At 31.6% G+C, this 21,811-nt stretch overlaps 1 protein-coding gene across 4 annotated transcripts in view; it reads left to right on the top strand.

Annotated features, from left to right (window-relative positions):
* Positions 1-21,811, top strand: part of LOC113521698 (semaphorin-1A) — a 536,733-nt gene that overhangs the window by 100,918 nt on the left and 414,004 nt on the right. The window lies entirely within an intron of this gene.

The raw sequence follows: 21,811 nt of genomic DNA, 5'->3' as shown, positions 1-21,811 counted from the left end.
ATTTTTGTAATTTGACAATTCGTTAATTCTACAGGACAGACTGACGAACGATCGGACGGTCACACGTTTAAGTGTTCTCATTTGCCTTAATAAAGAACCCTAGAAATATAACTTGACCATTAAATGTACCGTGAAAAGAATAAACATCAACAGCTTTTATTACGCCGCGTTGAATGTTGTTCCACAACTGTTATTAGCAATAGCAGGATAGCGCATAACGTGAATAAAAACATTATAAAACAACAATAAAACTGCAATCGCGGGTTTAACGCAACGTTATCGCAGCGGAGACGGTTCATTATGGGGCGGAACACCACAGCAACTTTCAACGCCCGCACCGCATTATATTTTGATTTATTCAAGGCTGTATAATGAACCGGGGATAATTATTTCACTTGATAATTACTTGCATTGTTTAAATTAGAACTAAGCCAATCTTGAAGCATCTCAAGTAGAAGTGGGGCGTACGACGGTTTCTACACGTTTGTATTGTACGGCTGCATCTACCTAATTGCTTTTTAGTGTATGTAATATTAAACCAATAGAAATAGGTGCTTCGAAGGTATTTTACGTGTGAAACTAGTTGCATTTTATGTATTCTGTAGTCGAATTATAAAATGGAATATTTATGTAACAATTTCATTATCTATATGTGTTATAGGAGATTGCTCTATAGAACCCTAAAAAATCTTTCTCAATAAACCGGACGAACTTATGCAGGTAATATTAACAAAGCTTAAGATCCATTTATATCCTGAGTAATAATATCTTATAATCTACAATAATATTAGCTTGTCATGGTATGTGCCACAGACATGAATTGAAATAGATGTCACAATTGAGTGAATAAATAATTAGGCCTGGATATATCACATGAGCGCCATCTATTCTAGCTTATACTATAAATACTAGATAGCTAATTGTTCACCGCTGAGAATCGGTTTCCCCAATAAAGATATCTATAGGCGAATGTTACCACTTTCCATCAGGTGGGCTGTCAGCTTGTTTGCCATTCTAAGTTGCAATAGTACATTGCTATGCTTGTCAACTACTAGTAAACCTATTACTGGCAAACACAGTCAGGATTGGGTGATATTTTAAGATTCATTTTGCTGCCCATCCTTTGACCTTAAGTTCTCTTAGTCGCCTCTTACGATACTCATGTAAAAAGAAAGGGTGGCCTATTCTATGCCGGACCACACGGCAAATTTATTAAGAACAATCAGATGTGTTCATGTATACAAATAATTATGTTGTTTGAGGGTCGTACCTGCATTCGTCGGATGTAAGTTAAAGAATATAATATACTGCTTGCCTGGAGGCAAAACCTACATTAATGTGTTTGGCGAAAGATCTATGTTATTTTTTTGTCTTAAGTAACCTTTAAAGCCTACTTAGAGTTGAGCAGTTCTCTGCTAAATTTAGATCCGCAGTTCCTACATTAAAGTACGTACGTAGAAAAAAGTTTAGAAGGATTAACAGCGTTTCAACTGATATTTTTCAAAGAGTTTAACGAGGTAGAGTATTTGTTAACTATAAATAGCTTTTGTAACATCACAGTAAGTACATTTTATTTTACATCTTTAATCATCTCACTGCTCGCCATCGACAGGGAATTCATCTTCACACTCTTGAGCATAAGTGGTCACGAACTTTTCTCCCACGAATGCTCAGGCTGTGGAATACACAGTATGGAGTTCTTCTAAAAGGGTTCAGGTTTCTTCAGGGGTAGTATCGCATATGTGACACCCCTGGTGTTGCATGCGTCCATAGGCTGCAGTGATTGTTTATCATTAGATGGGCTGTATGCATGTTTGCCACCATTGTGGTATAAAAAAAAATATTATATAACAAAAATGACACGCTTAATTTTTATATAAATAAAAATATTTGCGTCGTCTACATATAATTATGTCTGTGGTACACGCGTTATTAATTAATTTGCTTATTTGCAGGTACGCGTTATCGTAGAAGAGCGTTCATCAGTCAAATGACGTCACTCTGGCGTACATTAACCTAGTATTACTCTGCATTAATAATGAATAATGATCAATCGGCCTGCTAAACTTGCGAGGTTGTATGTACCGAAGTATTTTTCATGAACTTGTTAAGTTAAAATATAGTCTAGACTCAGAACTTATTAATCATTGATACTATTGAAGGTTACGTCTGTAGCAAACAAATGAATATTGAATGTGCACTTCAAGTAATAAAATTTGTTCATTTTCTGAATATACCTTTCTTAAAGTATTAATTTAAGCGATTGGAAAATCTAAAATTTGTGAATAACGACGAATTACAAACGGGTATATTAAATACTTACATCTTATATTATTTTCTCGTTCTGTCTAATAGCAATGGTTGCATAATAGTTGTGTGCGCGCTTCATTAGAATAGAAACATACGTTGTACCGATTATTTAAATTAGTAGCTGAATATACATCTACTTGATAAATATTATGATTGCAATAGGAATATTTCAAAGCATTGTGTTAAATTGTAGATCTTCTGATCACCAGAGAGAGACTTTGTACAAAAGTCGATTGCTTGGGCACCTCTGTCCCATTCGTGTTTCTACCGTGAAGCAGTTGTGTTTGCATGGCTGTGTTTTGGTTTGAAGGGTGGGATATAGCATGAATTTACAGGGTACAGAGGAATAATATCTTAGTCCTCAGGAATGGCAACGCATAGGGGGTATCATGGGCGAAACAGTATACTCTGTTATGTCCATGGTACTGCTCATGTCTATAGGCGACGGTTACCACTTTCCATTAGGTAAGCCGTCAGCTTGTTTGCTATTCTAAGTTGTATAAAAAATCTTTTATCTATGTAAAAATCAATAGCTGTTTGTTAGTTTTGCATAAACTCAAAAACGGTTCGACTGATTTGAATATGTTTTGTGCGCTATAATACAAAGGTAGTTTAAAAGAAAAAATATGGAAAAAATCTTACAGTTCAGGTGCAAAATTGAAAAATAAAAATAGCTAATTTTGTATATGAATCGCTACTTCGGATAATTTTTAATAGATGGCGTTATAGGTGATACGAAATTCTCCGAATCATTTAGATTTAAATATACATACGTATATTATTAAAGAATTGATCTTATATTTGACCTATTTTCTTTGAGAAAATGAAAACAAACGCCCTATATGTACGAACTCGTGTAGAATTTGTGAATTTGTTGAGAACATGCATCAAATAAGATCCAATAACGAATACAAACCTAAAACTTTCCTCATACATACGAGTACGTCTGAAAGACTTGACAGTCGACAGACGGGCACGCCCAATCGTCGGCCGAACCGTGCCTCCAGTTGCTATTATTTATTCCGTGGAATAAATTAAAGTCGCATGGCTTGTAACTTTGTTTGTTGTAATCATGTCTTATATACGAAAAGCTATTTGAGTCGATTTGAGACATCTTTCCTTTTATCAATTCAGTATTTTTTTTTTCTTTACAAAATGTACCTTAAAAGCAATTGTTACATGAGAGGAATCTTTGTTGTTCCAGTTGTGATGTAGCTGTAGACACGTTTATGCAATTATGATACTGAATTCGTTTCTCGGTCGATCAATTTGAGAAATAAAGTCTATTTAGAAATTAGAGTATATTATGTATATTATATTATATGTATATTAGCGTGTATAGTAGATGTGTATATGTAGTGTAGGGTTACAATTTCGTTTTCATCCCATAGAAAATGCTACTATAGCAAGTGATTGATCAAATTTATATATATATATATATATATATATATATATATATATATATATATATATATATATATATAATATTTTAATAAGAGCTTTACGTTGTATCATCTCGCCTTGTTTTGTGACTCAAACAATTGTTACAAAACACAGTTGACAAACATAGTTCACAAAATTTTCCTTTTACATATATGTACATAGACATTATTAAAAATTGCATTCAAGTTTGAAATATAATACTAAATTTTTTAAATAGAAAACCCTGATATTTTGTTAGAAACTATTAGTAACTTAGTAAAGTAAATATTAATAAATTTGTATAAGCGAAAAGATCATTAAATAAATAAGTGAAATGTGATCATAACTTGAACAAAGTATAAGATATTGAGGTCTGTAGTAGTGTATGTATGTATATCTATAGTATGTAGGTATATGTAGATCACGCTATACGTAGATATTTAGTGGTCTATGCCCCTATATATTCTTTGCTCGCTACCTCTATGTTTCTGATAACATTGATTCATTATCATCAGATATTTTCCCTTTGTTCGTTATAACTATCATTCGTCTATGCCACGTCTATAATAATCTTATTGGTATTTCTATTAGCTATTCACCTATAATTACTCGTATAAATGCACTAGCTGTGCATTGAGGCTTTGCTTTGCTCTATGTAAACTATAATAAAAGGTGTGTTAGGATTTGTAACCTGTGTAATAAATTTTATTTAAATCCGGGCAGTGATTGATTGAATGATAATCATCCAAACATATTTATAAAGTTTTACATTTTTATAATTTCTAAATATAGAAATTTATTTATTTATAATGCTGTATTTAATCACATATCAACGACTGCATGGAATGCAATGAATTGCAAGGGTGTGTGATCCTAGCAAAGAATAGGCCACCCCTTCCTTTCCTGTATGTGTCGTAACAGGAGACTAAGAGAGAGTGAGTGATGGACAGCGGCGCGTAACTCTTAAAATATCTAAGCCTAACTGCGGTTGCCAATCCGCCTAACAAGCGTGGCAACTACTGGCACAAACCCCCAAGGGGAAAGCTTATGTTAAGCAGTGAACAGTTAAAGGCTGATATGATGATGATGATGATGAATTAGAATAATATTTAGCACACAAACCAATCACATATTAAATATATATTATGTATCCTATTTTTATCCTAGTTTATGCGTGAATATCCGCAGTTAAAAGTATTAGTTTTTTATTTAACTTTCTTTATGTTTATGTTTATTTTTATGTTTAAATTTTTCACTAATAGTTGCAACCTAATGGCTTTGTTGCAGTCGCATTTATTATTGGATTATGCTGTGTGCACATGTTGTGGCAAGTTTACCTGATACCCATTATGTACTTGCATATTATAATTTAAGTTTTTATTTGTAAATTTCTGTTATGTGCGCCTAATAAATAAAATAAAAAATAAAATAAATTAAATTAGTAATAAGTAATTTATACTTAAACTTGAAAAACCATTAATTACATATTTTTACTTATAAATGTGAACGTGAGTTTATTTATCTGTTTGTTACTTCTTAGCACTATGATTGGTATACACGTACTATATGAGATGGAGGACATGGGTTACTTTTTTTATTCTAGTGAACATATATCATATTCATGAATAAAAGCTAGTATACAAGCAAAATTTATATTAATAAACAAACTGACAAACAACACACTGGTTAAATCAGTCTGGGAACATGAAATTTTAGAGGTTCCTTATATATACTTAAACGACCCTTAATAAAGGGTTTCTCGAAATTTCCACAGAAACAAGAGAAAAAGTGGTCATATGTATGATAGAATACATGCCGAGATATCCCTTCGAGGTTAATAGCCGTAATTATCGTTTTAGACATATAAGTGTATGGGTAATCGCTACTCTCTCTAACTATTTATAGACTTGGTCGCCTCTTATGATCCCCTTGGGAAGGGATGAAGTGTCTCTATTCGAAAATAGGAATGACCACATTGTCGTATGCGATATTGTACCTACCTATTTGTGGTAGATGGAATGACGATAAGGTTTTTTTTTATTATTTATTTTTATATTTTATTATACCAACGATCCAGTCCGGTCTCGCATAGGTGGATAGAATTTTCGAAAATAATGTGTAATCTATGTTACTCGCTGATTATGTTTTATAAGTGAAAGAATTTTTTAAATCGAATGAGTAGTTTTTGAGTTTATTCGTTATAAAAAAATAATCAAATCTTTCCCCTATATAATATTAGTAGGAATTCATATGTAGGCATAAAGACTTTTGGGAATCGGTTCTTTGTTTAAAGTGGGCCTATAGGACCTTTTTAAGCCATTTCAATTGACAAACTATTTGACGACTCACTTGATGAAAAATAGTAAACTTCGTCTTTAAATATAAATAGCACCCTTAGAAGGCTCCACATATCACATAACATTCTTTGGCATCAACGGTAGATCTCTGTGTTTATTGCTTGTAATGTACATTGCTGCTTAGATCAAACTACGCAGTACTACCATTATAGTTGATTCTTGAATTCGTCACGATAAGCTAACTTACCTGTTTTCATTTTACCTATCACTTCTCACTGGTGCCTTGCCAGTATATACCGATAACGCAGGCAGGACTACTATTACATTTTCACCCATAAAATATCTCTGTCTCGCCATTGCTAAGGACTAAGATATTATATCGCATGCGATCTTTAATTTCATTACCATATAATTCCATTCTAAATAGAAACTAACTATGCAAGCATACTCGTAGCTGCTTAGCGGCAAAAACATGAATAGGACAACGGTACAATAAGCAGACAACTTTCGTGCAGTCTTCATGTGATAACACGAAATAAAAATAGATAAGTTTCTTTTGTTAATTACTGTCACTGTAATTGGACACCCGACCATTAAAAATGTAATTTTATGATCACAGCGGTGGAAGGCGGACATTGGACATTTTTATGACAAATATTATATATTATGATTGTTATGAGTGTTGTTTCTTTCAAACAGTAACTCGAATCAGCGGGTCTACCATGAAATGAAATTCCGAAATTTCGGACTCCATTTCGTGTTTTTGTTTATACCAAAATCGAACCAATAAATGGAGTTAAACATTTCGTTCGTCATACATCCTATCATAAAAGTCCAAAGGAACAATATTTTAACATTTTTAATATTTCCAAACGGCATGTATTATATAATTTTAACATCAAATTTCTGTTTCGTTTGGCTCCTAAATTTCGGAAAACATTTCATGGTAGGCCCTCTGAATCTAAATATTAATAACTAACGGAAAACGGAAAGAGATGTCAGTTTACTCTTTCCTTTCTCATGAGCACTACAATTAAAAAAAAATCATTATCTATGGATTACAATATTCATAATGTTTTGGCACGGGCCTGATTAATTTGTTTAGTACTAATTACGTTTTGTAATTAGTACCTACAACCGGGTTGCAATATAATAGTTACCGACCGCGGATTACGGAGGCAACACAGATAATAGCGGTGTATGTGGTCTGCAATGCCCATTACTCTGTATAATGATGTACATGAATGTTGATACGGTAAACAGTGCCTTGGGCGGCCGCAAACCGCTGCCTTAGTCCTAGGTGGTTTGAGATATATAAAATATACTTCCTTAATTAAAAAACAATATTTACCAATATTTTATATCAGCTTTTTTCCATCGATTTTACGCTCTTTAATTAGCATACAAAGAATCCTATGAGTAAATCGAAGGTAATGGTCGATATGTTTAGTTTGCTACCAAAGGTTCTTAAAATCCATTCAGTAGTTTGAGCTACGTTGCCATCACATGTTACAGAAACAATATATAATATAATTAACTTATATAACTTATAAACCATTATTATTTGATAAAACTGTATACTAAATTTAAATTCTCTTCTTCCCTTTTCATTTAAGAGTTTCCTTTTGTTGGTGCAATTCATTCATGCATTTTCTTCCAGTCCTCTCTGTTCCAAATTCTCTTCATAACGATACATTTCATTAGCTTAAAAATTACATTTAAAATATATTGTTATTCCAACAACCAAGTCCATTGATTATATATATTATTACACTTATTTGAATTATATTTTATTCCCAAATCACTATAACGATAATTTTCCACTATAGATGTAATATGATACGGTTGAACCGTTTAATGTGAATATCTAAACAAACAACTCTTATAATTTCTCAATTTTAAAGGTCGCCAATAAAAAAAAAAGCAGGTATGTTGACCCGTAATTTTTATCGTCTTTAGTCCCGATAGTGTATTTAACTCATATAATACGAGTATTAATAAGAAAGTGAGTCTTTTTATTGGTCGATTATTAAATTTAAATGGACTACGACTTTTTCAGTTTCTGATCCTTTTAGGAGAGTGGGATATGGCAATGAAATTACAAAGTACCTACAGAGGCATCACATCTTAGTGTTTAGGAATGGCAACGCGTTTACTATGGGCAATGTATTTTGCGATATCCGTGACGATGACATGTCACCTATAGACATCTATAGGCGTAGGTATATTAACACTTTCTATTTGGCTGTTTTCTGAGGGCATACCATGAAATGTTTTCTGAAATTTCGAGCTAAACGAAACACAAATTTGATGTTAAAATTACATAATACATGCCGTTTGAAAATATTAAAAATGTTAAAATATTGTTCCTTTGGACTTTTATGATAGGATGTATGACGAACGAAATGTTAAACTCCATTTATTGATCCGATTTTGCTATAAACAAAAACACGAAATTGAGTCCGAAATATCGGAATTTCATTTCATGGTAGACCCGCAGTTCTAAGTATCATAAAACACGGGAGTTACTTATCTCTACTATAAGTTATATTTCGAAAATCTGTCTACAAATAAATATTGATTATAATTTAGTACAATAATGCTGCGTGGTCCCGGCATAGAATAGCCCCTTCCGTTCCCGCAAGTATCGTAAAAAGCGACTAAGGGAAGTTAACGATCGAGGGATGGGTAGCAGCGATCCTCTTGAAACATCACTAAAGCCTAACTGCTGTTACCATTCCGCCTGCCAAGCGTGGCAAGTACTGGCTAAACTACCTTTATGGGGATGGCCTATGTTCAGCAGTGGACAGAGCATAAAAATATATTTATTTACTCAATTCTTTACATAGTACATGATGGGATCAATTTTATGATATCATTCGTTTCGACTGAGATTCGATAAAAACTACTAAAAAATGCAACTGGTATAATTCTACTTTCCTAATTTTATGTATGTAATATAAGATTAGGAAAATAGAAAGCAATAAATATTATAATATATATATTCTCTTTAAAGAGACATATTCTTTGATTTATTGCTTTTTATAGACAGGCAATTTTCGAGTAAGAACGGACCTGTATTCCATTTGTAACAAGACACCACAAATTATTATCGACGCCTTCGGCCAAAAATGTAGTTTATAAAATTAACAAGGGCGTCTCCTACACGGCGGACGAGCGAGCGAGGGTTAGGAGTGCGTTTTCTCACCCCCCCCCCCCTCCAGCCTCTCTACCCCCTGTCGTTTGCTTGCAATGACGTAATCTTTAAAGACGATAACTAATCTTCCTAATTGATCTTTTTCCTTGATGAGTTAAACAAATGAGAGAAGTGGGTGGGTACGCGATAATGGGCATAAATTTCTTAGGCTCAGGGTAGGTTTTCGGATATTAATATTAATAACGATGTTTTGTTATCGTAGCGAGTTTGTGCTGCGGATTACGTTTACCTCGTCTATATTTATTTGTGGTTGGGTTTAGATTATATGTGTTATTATAAGAATATATATTTATTAGTAATAGAGTGAATATTTAATATCTTATTTGGTGTTCCATTATTTTTGGTGTTTAAGTTTTTTTATTTAGAAGTGATAAAATTTGGGAGACAGGCGTGACAGATATGTATGTATGTATGTTAATATTACCAACTACGTAAACTCTCAAGAACTATGACAAATTTCAAATGTAGCATTAATAAGTGACGCCTGATAACCTCAAACAGCGCTCAGATATGACATCGTCTAACTGAATATTAAATATCGTAAATGTAATTTAAAACATAATTATAAACTGTAAAAATAGGAATAAATTTTGTATGGCGTTATTAGTTCGTTTGTTTTTGCGCTTTGACCGAACATGTAATTAGTATTTTTGATCGAAGATTAAAAGCTAATCCCCTTATTCATAAAAAATTTTATGTCGTAAAAATTCTTTTAACTATTGGTATGTTTGTCAGTTTTTCTAAATTGTAAAATCTGCGCAAAAGAAAAAGCTTTAAATGGATAAAATTGTTTTCTGAGACGTTAGGCTTTTTAATGAATAAAAGAATAGGAATGTAGGAAGATTTAAGAATAAGTTTTTATACTTCCATTTATATATATATTTATTATATTATAATTCCTTGTTCTGAACCCGCGCTTATAGAAAGATATTGGTTTACTTCTACAATGCTGGCAATGCGGCTTAGCTCATACATAATATAATACTATATTAGTAACCTCCTCGTACCAAACCGTATTGTATTGTTATCACTATATTGTGTTTTTATTAGTTATTCATAATTTTTCGTCTCTTCAGAACTATAAAATTGTTTAATATAACATATATATTGGTAATTACTATTTTAAATTAGTATAATAATTTACTAGAAAGTAAATAACTAGGAAAATACGAGTATAATGGATTGAATTTCAGTAATAAAAATTGATAATTTTAATTATCAGTCCAAAATAAGTAAATTTAGAGGCACTAGTCTATACATTCAGGTAAATGTGGTCGTCCAGTTTAGCCAAGAGTTTTCAAAGCAACTCTAAACTTGGAAACTACGACGTTGCCTAACTAGGAAGTAACTTTCGCTTCGTAAATTTTGGATGACACGTTAAGTAATAGTTTTAGCTCTAATTTTAGATAATCTTAATAAGTTCTAGAACGACATAATCTTAGAGCATTGACATCTAAATCTAGAATAAATTAGGTGTCACTGAATCATAAGAATATAAATTGAAAAACATTTCATATCTTTATTACCATAATTTAACTCGTAAAAATAATGTAAACACAAATGGAAGATTAAATAAGCCATTCAGTATAAATCTCTGTGCTTTTTAGAATGTGGTTTGTATTTTATTTATATAATATTTTTTTCGGATAATAAATAAAAAATAAAGATGCGTAGCTCCCCTAGAAATGTGTCGATAAAACATTTTTTAAATATAGCCCTGTTTTTTAACGCCCGTGAACATTTTCTTTATATTAGATGTACATGCGACGTGATTTCGATTTAAAATCATTATTTAAAGTTGAAGGTGATTAACCCTGTACTTTACAACTCCATAGCTCAATAATACATAGATTTACTTATCTATTAATAGTGACACTTTGTTGTTCTTATGTTCTAGTTTACCAAAGGGGGTAATGTAGCAACATGTTTTGCACCACTTGCTACGGTATTCTCTCTTAGGTATCTTTTACTTAGGTACTCACTCTATATGTAATTAAACATAAGAAGTACTTATGTCGTTCTTTGTACTAAATTTTCTAGAAATGTTGGAAATTTAAGTTACTTATCTCACGTGTAACTTGTCCGCCAGTATCATGTTTCTTAAAGTAAAATGTAACGAAATATCCTTGATTTATCAACAAGACTCCTGACGCTGTTAAATTGGATGCAATTGTCAGAGAATATCGTTTTCTGATAAGGCCGGCAGCACATATGCGATTTCTCCGGTGTAGCGGATGCTCATGGGCGGCAGTCACTTACCATTAGGTGGGCCAATACTAACGTTTAACCTCTGTATTATAAAAAAAATACTATTATATGTGTCCGTAATTTTATCCGTATCGCAGCTACTTCTTATTGTCGTACTACTATTGAAATTATATCCTATTTCATATAGACATAATTTGATTAATGATTATTTGATACTAGTACTATTTAGGAGTTTTTACCGTAAATATTCAAATTCAAATTCAAAAATCATTTATTCATGTAGGACATTTTAGCCGCTTATGAACGTCAAATTTTTACATTATAATTTTATATTTTTCCTACCGTCCAGTTCGGTATATAGATCCAATTGAGAAGAACTGGCAAGAAACTCAATTGAATTACTTTTTTTTTTTAAAGCCAGTTTATTTACAATGTATATTTATATAGGTGTCTATGTCTAACATTAAATGAAAATTCAGTGCATGAACAACTATTGCCATGCACACTCGTCATTCAAGTAATCGTTTAGTGAGTAATAGGCTTTGCTCAGTAAATATGATTTAACAGATGTTTTGAATTTATTTAAGGGTAATTCCAACATATCCTTTGGTATCTTATTGTAAATTTTTATACCTATTCCCATAAAAGACCTATTAACTTTTTCTAAACGATACTTGGGGACCGCAAGTTTGTCCTTAAATCTAGTATTAATATTATGAATATTGCTGTTTTTTGGAAATAAGTCAAGATTTTTATGAACATATAGAATATTTGAATATATAAATTGAGAAGCAACGGTGAGAATATTTGCCTCTTTGAATTTCTCTCTTAATGAGTCACGACTCTTCATACAGTAGATCGCTCGAACGGCACGTTTTTGTAATATGAATATATTCTTAATATCTGCCGCTTTTCCCCATAGTAATATTCCATAAGAGAGTAAACTATGAAAATAACTAAAATAGACTAATCTAGCAGTATCAGTATCAGTGTACTGTCTAACTTTACGCACGGCAAAAGCTGCTGAACTTAGTTTCGCTGCAAGGCTTTGAATTTGTGCACCCCATTGTGTTTTATTATCTAGTGTGATTCCTAGAAAGACAGTAGATTCTATAAATTCGAGAGATTCGTCATTTAATTTAATATTGCAATTAATATTAAAACTTTTAGATAGAGAGAAATTAACACATTTTGTTTTTTTAGCGTTTAACATAAGATTGTTAGTTGTAAACCAGTGCAGGAGACGCCGCAAAGCACTATTTACATCGTCATAATTATTAGTCATTCTATTAACTTTAAAAATCAATGAAGTATCGTCTGCAAACAATACTATGCCGCATCTATCCTGCATGGCATATGGGAGATCATTAATGTAAACTAGGAATAAAAATGGACCGAGAATAGATCCTTGAGGTACACCCATTTGCACAAGTGACCCGTCAGACGTAGCGTTGCTAATCTTCACTTTCTGTATTCTATCAGATAGATAAGATTTTATTAAATTTAAAGCATTGTCTTTGACGCCATAAAAAGCAAGTTTTTTTAGCAATGTATTATGATCAACGCAATCAAAAGCCTTAGAAAGGTCACAAAAAACACCTATCACATCCATTTTAGTTTCCCATGCAGCAAATACGTGTCTAAGCAACTCTGCACCTGCGTCTGTAGTTGAACGACCTTTGGAAAAACCGAATTGACTATTGTGGATTAAATTATTTAAATTGAAATAACTGACAAGTTGCATAAGGATTATTTTTTCAAAAATTTTACTGAGTGCTGGGAGTATGGATATAGGTCTATAATTTATTGGGTCACTCCTATCTCCAGATTTAAAAAGCGGTATGATTTTACTAATTTTCATTATGTTAGGAAATTTACCTTCATCTATACATTTATTGAAAATAAAAGCAAGAGAGGGCGCAATAATTTCCATTATACTATCCAGTATTTTAACAGATATACCCCATAGATCCTCTGTTTTTTTATTATTAAGTTGTTTGAATATTTTCATTATTTCTACTGATGATGTATGTCTAAAGTTAAATACAGCTGATGACTTGCTAACATTGTCTGTTAGTAAAGTTTCAGCAGCAGACGGGGAAGATTTTAGAGCCTGTGTCGTAATTAATGGAATATTAGTAAAATAAGATTCGAATGTATGCGCGACCTCTGTGTCGGAATTTACCAATTTGTTATTAATATTTAAAGCTATTTTGCTATTTTGAAAATTAACTTTTCCAGTTTCGCTATTTATTACTTTCCAAGTGGCTTTTATTTTATCTTTAGATTTAGTTATTATTTTACCTAAATAGAGAGACTTAGCTGTATGACAAACCTTTTTAAATATTTTCGAATAAGATTTTACATGTTCATGAAATAAGGGATCGGATATATAGCTTCGTTTTTCGTAAAGTTCGTAAAGATTAGCCCTAGACTTATAAATACCAAACGTGGCCCAGTCACAAAACTTTGATTTTACACTAGTTGAAAATGTTTTTGTTTTAAATTCACTGCTAGCTTCATGTTCAATTAAATTAAAAATATGTTCACATACAATGTCCGGGTCATATTGAGGTACTATGACACTAGATATTTTATGTTCAATTTTATTTTTAAAACGTGCCAAATTCTTTTGTGTTATTTGTCTGCATGTAATTGTTTGAGTCCCTTTAGATCCCTTAGTTTCAATTATAACTTTTTGTCCGTAATGATCAGATCCAAGACAGTCGAAATTCATTTTCACCTTTACTTCACAATTACAAAAAACATTATCTATACAAGTGGCAGAATTTCCTGCGACCCTAGTGGGTTCTAAAAAAAGATTGTGCAAATTAAATGATTTAAATAAGTTAATCAATCTTAAGCTTATTGAGCATTCCGATAATAAATCAACATTAAAATCGCCACATACAAATAATGTTTTATTCCTCCGTGCGACTCGTCTCAATGCTTCCTCCATAGCCAGTTCAAAAGAATCAAAACAAGCCGATGGCGGACGATAAACGCAAATTATTATACAAGTAACTAATTCTACGCAAGATAGTTCAATTGTTTGCTCAATAGAAATATTTACAATGTCTTGACGGTTTTTATATTCTACATCATTTTTTAAAATAATAATTGACCCGCCATGAATGGCATTGTTCCTAGCAAAAAAACTAGCTATATTATAATGTTCAAAAGGACAAATTATTTCATATTGTTTAAGCCAATGTTCTGTCAGACATAACACCCGTACATTGTTAGATTCTAAGAAAAGACTTAATTCTAATTCTTTGCTGGAGAAGCCACGAATATTTTGATGAATAATGACCATATCCTGTGGCTTAACCAATGTCGTAGATGTTAGTTTAAATTAACACATGTCACATTATTAGTATAATTACTAATATTACTAATTAAACCCGTTATACTACTTATAATGGGATCATAAATGTTATACGCTAGTAAACTAGCAATAGTCTTTTTTTGTTTTTTAGGAAGATAAAAATTACCTCCCGTCATATAATAATTTGTAACAAATTTGTTACTTTCAAAATAAAATATATCATTACAATGATATGTCATCGAATAAATTAAATTATTTATACTATAAATGAACTTATTCTGTTCATTAGTCAGGGATTGAGAGTAGGGAAATGCGCATAATAATATTTTACCTATACCAAGCTCCACTATATTATATAATGATTTTATTAAATTAACTATATCAGATTTACGCATATGCAAACAATTCCCTAACGCTATTACTAAGGTCGTGTGAATATCATATTTTTCATTTACTATATTTTTTATAATCTTATATATACCTGATCCCGGAAAACAATTATTTATTACTTGTTGCGAGAGGCAGTTCGATAATAAACTACCTAAATCCTTGCCAAATTCATCTGAATAAACAATTGTTCTCCTGATGGTTTCATGTACAGTGCTGCATTTATTTACTTTTGTACTGTTTCGTGTGGGTAAACATGAAACGTCTGGTTCCGTGACGGATGAGATATCAATGTTCAACTGATTATGGTGGGACGGTTGGATATAGTTATCAGACTCTGGTGAATTACAGTGACATCTATCCGTAAGAGAAACAAACCGCTCCATGTTGTAGTTACCTAATTTTATTAAATTATCCAACTGATCAGAATATTCATGTATTTCATTCTTAGCTGATTCGTATTTCAAAGATAAATTGGACAACGAGTTCTCTAATAGTTTAATTTTTTGTGATAATTCATCTATTTCTAAATCTTTGTTATATATTTTTTCTTTACAATTATTTAATTCTATTGATAAGTCAATTTTTTGCTTCCTAGTAATAATTGATTTTAAACACTTTTTATGACTTTTCACTAAATTTTCTGATTTTCGAATAAATTTATTTAATTTTACATATTTTTTTAACTTCTTACTACTATTAATAGGTACTTTATTAGGACTATAGGAGCTTGGTGTATTTGTCAAATCTATGGTCACAAGGGGCAGAGCAGATGTTTGATCATTAGTAGTATTTAACATTTCTGTATACAGATCCATGGTCTCGTTATAACTACTCAACCGCCTGTGATCCAACAAAGATTTATTTTGTGATTGAACTTCCTCAAGGTGCCGCTCTAGATGAGTGATTTTCTGCAATGCTGACTCATATGTGTCTCTGCACAGATCATATTTATTTACAATTTCTTGATATGATTAAATTAAAAAAGAAATGTGGGTACAATACCCAGTTGATAATAAATTCCGTTAAAAACCATTCCGACATTTCTCTGATGACATAAACATTCACATCAGTGCTAAAACTGTTTAGATTTATATTTCTTATTTCTAATCTGACATTCACGAAAAAATTTTTGTTATAAATCGTAATGTTTTTCTAATAGATAATACAGATTAGTTGTGTTATTTATTATACTTATATAATATTTTTGAACGTTCAAATCGCTATAAAGGTCGACTTAATGCCTTAAACAACTCCAGCTAGGATTATCGATAAGACTATGTTTATTTTCAAATCAAATTATTAAATCCTAAAGAGGAGGTTCAATTATATTTTTCTCAGACTAGATAAAATAGTTAAAGACCCCAAGCGTATATTTATCCGAAACAAATTTTCCGCTCCGATGTCCCGGCTAGAGGAATTACTGGCCTGTATAATTGGTTATCGCGTTGAATAATTTAAAAATTTCGTTGAGGCCATAATTTTCAGGAAATCACGTGGTGTTCCACATCGGATCGCATGGTTTCACTTCATTAATAATGGAACTTTTTGTTTTCTGCTCACTTTAGTACCTATTCACGAGGGTACAATCTAAATTTAGGTACAGTGTAGTAAGTTGCTATATTGCTATGTAGATTAAGCCTGTTTTCCATATTTTTCATCCAGGTTCATGAACTTTATAAAGACACTTGAAATTATATAAAATGTAAAATATCTAGGAGAATTTATTGAAAAATTCATCATCATTTCAGCCTTTATCCGTCCACTGCTGGATATAAGCCTCCCTCATAGAATGGTCCTGAGCCACTTGCATCCATTATGATTAATTATTTTTAATTTATTAGTAATTTAGAATTCATTAAATAAGTAGTAACATAAATTGCTAATATATTTGGTGTTTTTTTTTCGCACGTGTATATGGGTGTGTGTATGTGTATGTATATGTCTCTCTTTCTATCTGTCTGTGTGTGTATGCCAGTGTATTACCCCAGTGCACTCGTATTTACCGACTAATTTTCTGTAATCGGCCTAGCGGACAGAGTTATGGAAAGTAAAATTTTCAATTTATTACTTTGTACCTAATGGTTTAGCGTAGAAACATTCAGATGTGCTATTAAGCACAGTCAATCATAAAATAAACAAATGAATCATTCCGCACTGTGTTTCACTATTCCGTACAAATAATTTCATGAATGAAATTGGGTTTTAAATTGCCATCTCAGTTTTGTTTAACACGCTATCAGTATCGTCAAGGGCCGTATTCACGGGCGAACATTTATCTGTCTGTCTATGGGCTTACAAAATAATTAATTGAGCGAACATCAATCGATTCAAATCAGTAACAGGATTGACTGTGTTTGCTTAATTTAAAGTATGACGTGTTAAATTTTAGAATTATAGATTTAAGAAAAAAAATATATGAGGTTTTAATAAAAGCAATAGATGCGAAAACAATATTTTTTGAAAACTTTGTCTACCTGTGTGATTGACCAGTGACCTCAAACGTTTTCTTTTTTTACTTAATAGTTAACTGGTAGACAATGTCATACGGCATTTAGAACGCCATTTGTACAAATTTCATTGTGCGACAAAGAATAAATAATTATTTCATATAATTTTCGATTTTATGACATAAAAAAATTACAGTCGTCGCAAAATTAACAACCCCTTTATTGATATCTTTACACAGCGACAGTTGTTTAGGAAAAAAGGAATAGCATCATAATTCGTTTTTTTTTTTTTTTTTTTTTTTTTTACAACACAGGGGGCAAACGAGCATGCGGCTCACCTGATGGTAAGTGACTACCGCCGCCGACTTCGTCTGTTTTATTTGAATCTTTTTTTATGCGATACCTTTGTCAATGCTAAACAAATTATATTCTTTTTGCAATAGATAGGGTTTACATAGTGATAATATTTTTTTTCGAAATACTCCCAGTTTTTATTACAAGTTTGTAGATACATCATCTCGTGTTCAAAATTCAAATATTTTTAGTCTTATATGCCCACGAATCATCTTGTTCGTTAATATGCATTTGTATGTGTTTAAGATAGAAGACACTAATTCATTTCACCTTGTTCTTTTTAAACCTTAAGCAATATTTGTAGAACATAACAAACCGCATCCAATTTGGTGCAGTAATTTTTGCATGATGCTGATACAAACGTACATACAGACCAGATAGTATTTATAAAAAGGATTGTTTTGGCATTCATTGGTCTTATTAAGATCCCTCATATTAAATTTTCTTAAATATCTTTTTTATACAAAAATTATCTAGTTACAATTTTATTATATTACTGAGATTATGGTCTATATTGCCGTGTGTTCCTGGTATAGAATAGGCCATCCCTTCCATTCCTGTGGGTGTCCTAAGTGGCTACTAAGGGAGGGCGAGGGATGGGCAGCAGGACCCTTCTTAAAACATCTCCAAAGCCTAACTGCGGTTGCCAACTCGCCTACCAAGCGTGGTAAGTACTGACAAAATCCCCCTAAGGGGGACGCTTATGTTCAGCAGTGGATAGTTCAGGGCTGATATGATAATGATATGTGTACTTAATGTACGAATTATTGTAAGTAGAAATGGTTTTATTGGCCTTAATTATAATTGTAGCTTTAATTAATATTTATTTTAAATGTGTAAAGTGAGTTCCATTGTTTTCAGTCTAGACCTATAAAAATAGAGCCCTCTGAAAAATAAACACTCTAGAGGTAAAAAAATCCCTAATTTAATTTTAATATATTTGAAAATTTGTTCGTTAAAATTTGTGATAAACCGAATTTACTTTTACGAAACTTATCATAAAACAACTAGTATGTAAATATTATGTAAATTACTGTATGTGTACAGAATCTCATATCGATATACATATGTATGTGTATTAGTACATTTTACATGTTGTACCTAGTTAGAAGTTTTAGCAAGTTTCATAACTTTGAGGGTATAAAGTTAGGGTTAGGAGTTCCTACTGTAATTGTAGCTCATGTTACTTTATTGCTTTGGTTAAGCTTAGCTCTCTGAACCGCAGTATTGTCTTTAGTCAATAACTAATGATGTTGCATGAAAATAGATTGTATACTAACTACTAATACTATACTTTACTGAACTTGGTGTTTTTTTGCAAAAGTTCATTTATCCTGGCATTTGATTAGAATTATTTTGTTTAATTCCACTATCATTAGTATATGTATGATTGCTAACACTCGTAGACTGGCCATCTCTATTATTACCAGAAGTTCCATAACTCACCATATTAGCCATCAATCTCTGATTGTTATTTTGTCCACGGATGTTTTGCGATACGTGTTTTACCTCTAAACGAGGTATCTTCAAATAGTTAGATCGCTGCTCGGAGCCTAGGGTTAACTGTTTGCAGTTGTTTGGGTGTCCAATATTTTTTTTGTCGAATAATAATGAATTAGTTGCACCGACAAGAAAAAACAGAAAACTCTTAAATAAAGAGAGAGAATAATGATTTTAATTAAATAACCAATAAATACTACAATTGTAAATGTGTAATTATATCTGACTGTTTTGTTTAATCATGCTTTAAACGCCGTAAGGTTTTGTATAAAAATAGTATTATATATAGACCATATAGATTAAAATAGATATACCATTTTTTATCTCAATTTACAGGAAAACTTCAGTAATATAGTTTGTTTTTGGAAAACCTCATTATTATAATTTATTATTTCATGTTTGGATTTTGCGCCTATTATGGTTAAAGGAAATAATACACTGCCAGTAAATGTAATATGAATGTACCTATTTGTACAATAATTTGCAATTACAGTAAAATTAAACTGTTGTATTTTAACAGCATTAACCACAATTTTTTTATACATAAAATTATCTGTAAATACAGTGTAAATAAGCTTAAAAATCTATTCGTAATAATATTAGACTGCGGGGCACTAGATTTTTTCTGTAAGAGAAGAATGGAAGAATTGTTGGCCAGGCTATTTAGTATAGGGTTTTATTTCGAGCTTTTCTTTTCTACCACTGGTTTATTGCGTCTTACTCATCTAGTTACCTCTTAAATATTCTAGTAATTAAGTCTTTATAATTACTCGTAATTTTTATCTCTAAAAATGCAAGTAAAACATTCCTCTATAAAATTGAAACTTGCAGTTTTGAATACACAATCGGGACTTAACACGATGAAAAAACTTACAGGTAAATAGTACTTCCACAAAATATTTTATTGCGGTAAGCCCCGATAGTATATTTAAAATATGTGTCAACAACGCGTTTTATCATCATCATATCAGCCTTGTTGAACATAATCATCCCCCTTAGAGGGTTTTGCCAGTATTTGCCACGCTTGGCAGACGGATTGGCAACCACAAATAGACTTTGGAGACGTTTTAAGACGGACGATTCTGCCCATCCCTTGCCCTCTCTTAGTCGCTTCTACGACACCCACGGGAAAGGAAGGCCTATTCTATGCCGGGCACCACACGGCCGCAACGCGTTTGTTTACAATTAACTATTTGGAAATTTGCCTACATTAATATGTGACAAAAATATCTTATCTAGAATATAATGCATCTCTGTATCCATGTATAAAATTCTATTCAAATCCATTCATACGTTTAAATTAGATTGAATAACGAACATCAAAACGCCTATTTATATTTACAAACTCTCACATGTATATTTAAAGACCAAGAGATTTTTCATAGGACACGTCCAATATTTCGGACATTATTGGATTCATGAACAAAATGGTTTTCAATTTTGACATGCCCACAATAGGCCAACATGGCTCGCCGAGATAACACCTCAACAATAGACCCGGCCATTATGTACAAATAACTTTCATAGTTGCACATAGGTACACAAATGGGACTAACCCGATGGTGCATTGATGGTGTGAAATGGTTTGTAAGTTTTATCGGTGCGTTTGGACCTTTGTACTGTGTACTACTAGTTGTATACCGCGAATTATTTCATGTGAATTAACACTAAAATGATTAAATATAACGTTTAAAAGTGCTCAGTTGAGTAACAAATAAGAATTTGACAAATTTTTGACAGTATAAAAAAAATTATTTACTACATTAATTTTTACTACCTCAAAAATTTTTAAAATGACTTCATTATTTTGTATAAAATAGACGATATCTTTGCCAATTCTGAATTTATATTTTGGCTATTTTTATTGGAATAAAAGTATTCAAATAGTATATATTTGAGAAACCAAATAACAATATGATACAAAAGGCGGGCTTAATGCTAATAGCATTCTCTACTCTGATCATACTCTGGTCAACATTCCACAAAATATTTGTTTTTGTGTGTATGTTATATGATACCATCGTTAATTCCGAAGTGGTTTTATTGTCTTTTTGTAATCGATTGGATTTAGTCGCACGCTGATCCATACTAATTTATTTATTTTATTGATTCTTTATTGAATACATTATAAAAAAATGTACAGTACAAAAAGCAAATTGACTCTCTATTTAATATAATTTCCGATTTAGAGAATTTTTAACATAATGAAATAGTTTTTATACTTTTTTACATTTAATTACTTTGTCTTATTTGATAAGTGTTTGGTTTAATTAAAAATTAATTACCAGTATCTATAATCATCGATATTAAACATTAATTATATTTAAATACACACATA

The sequence above is a fragment of the Galleria mellonella genome, unplaced genomic scaffold, assembly GCF_026898425.1.
Source record: "Galleria mellonella isolate WM207_F2 unplaced genomic scaffold, CSIRO_AGI_GalMel_v1 utg63, whole genome shotgun sequence".
Lineage (NCBI taxonomy): Eukaryota > Metazoa > Arthropoda > Insecta > Lepidoptera > Pyralidae > Galleria > Galleria mellonella.
The sequence above is the reverse complement of the archived record's forward strand: the minus strand, read 5'-3'. Positions and strand labels throughout refer to the sequence as shown.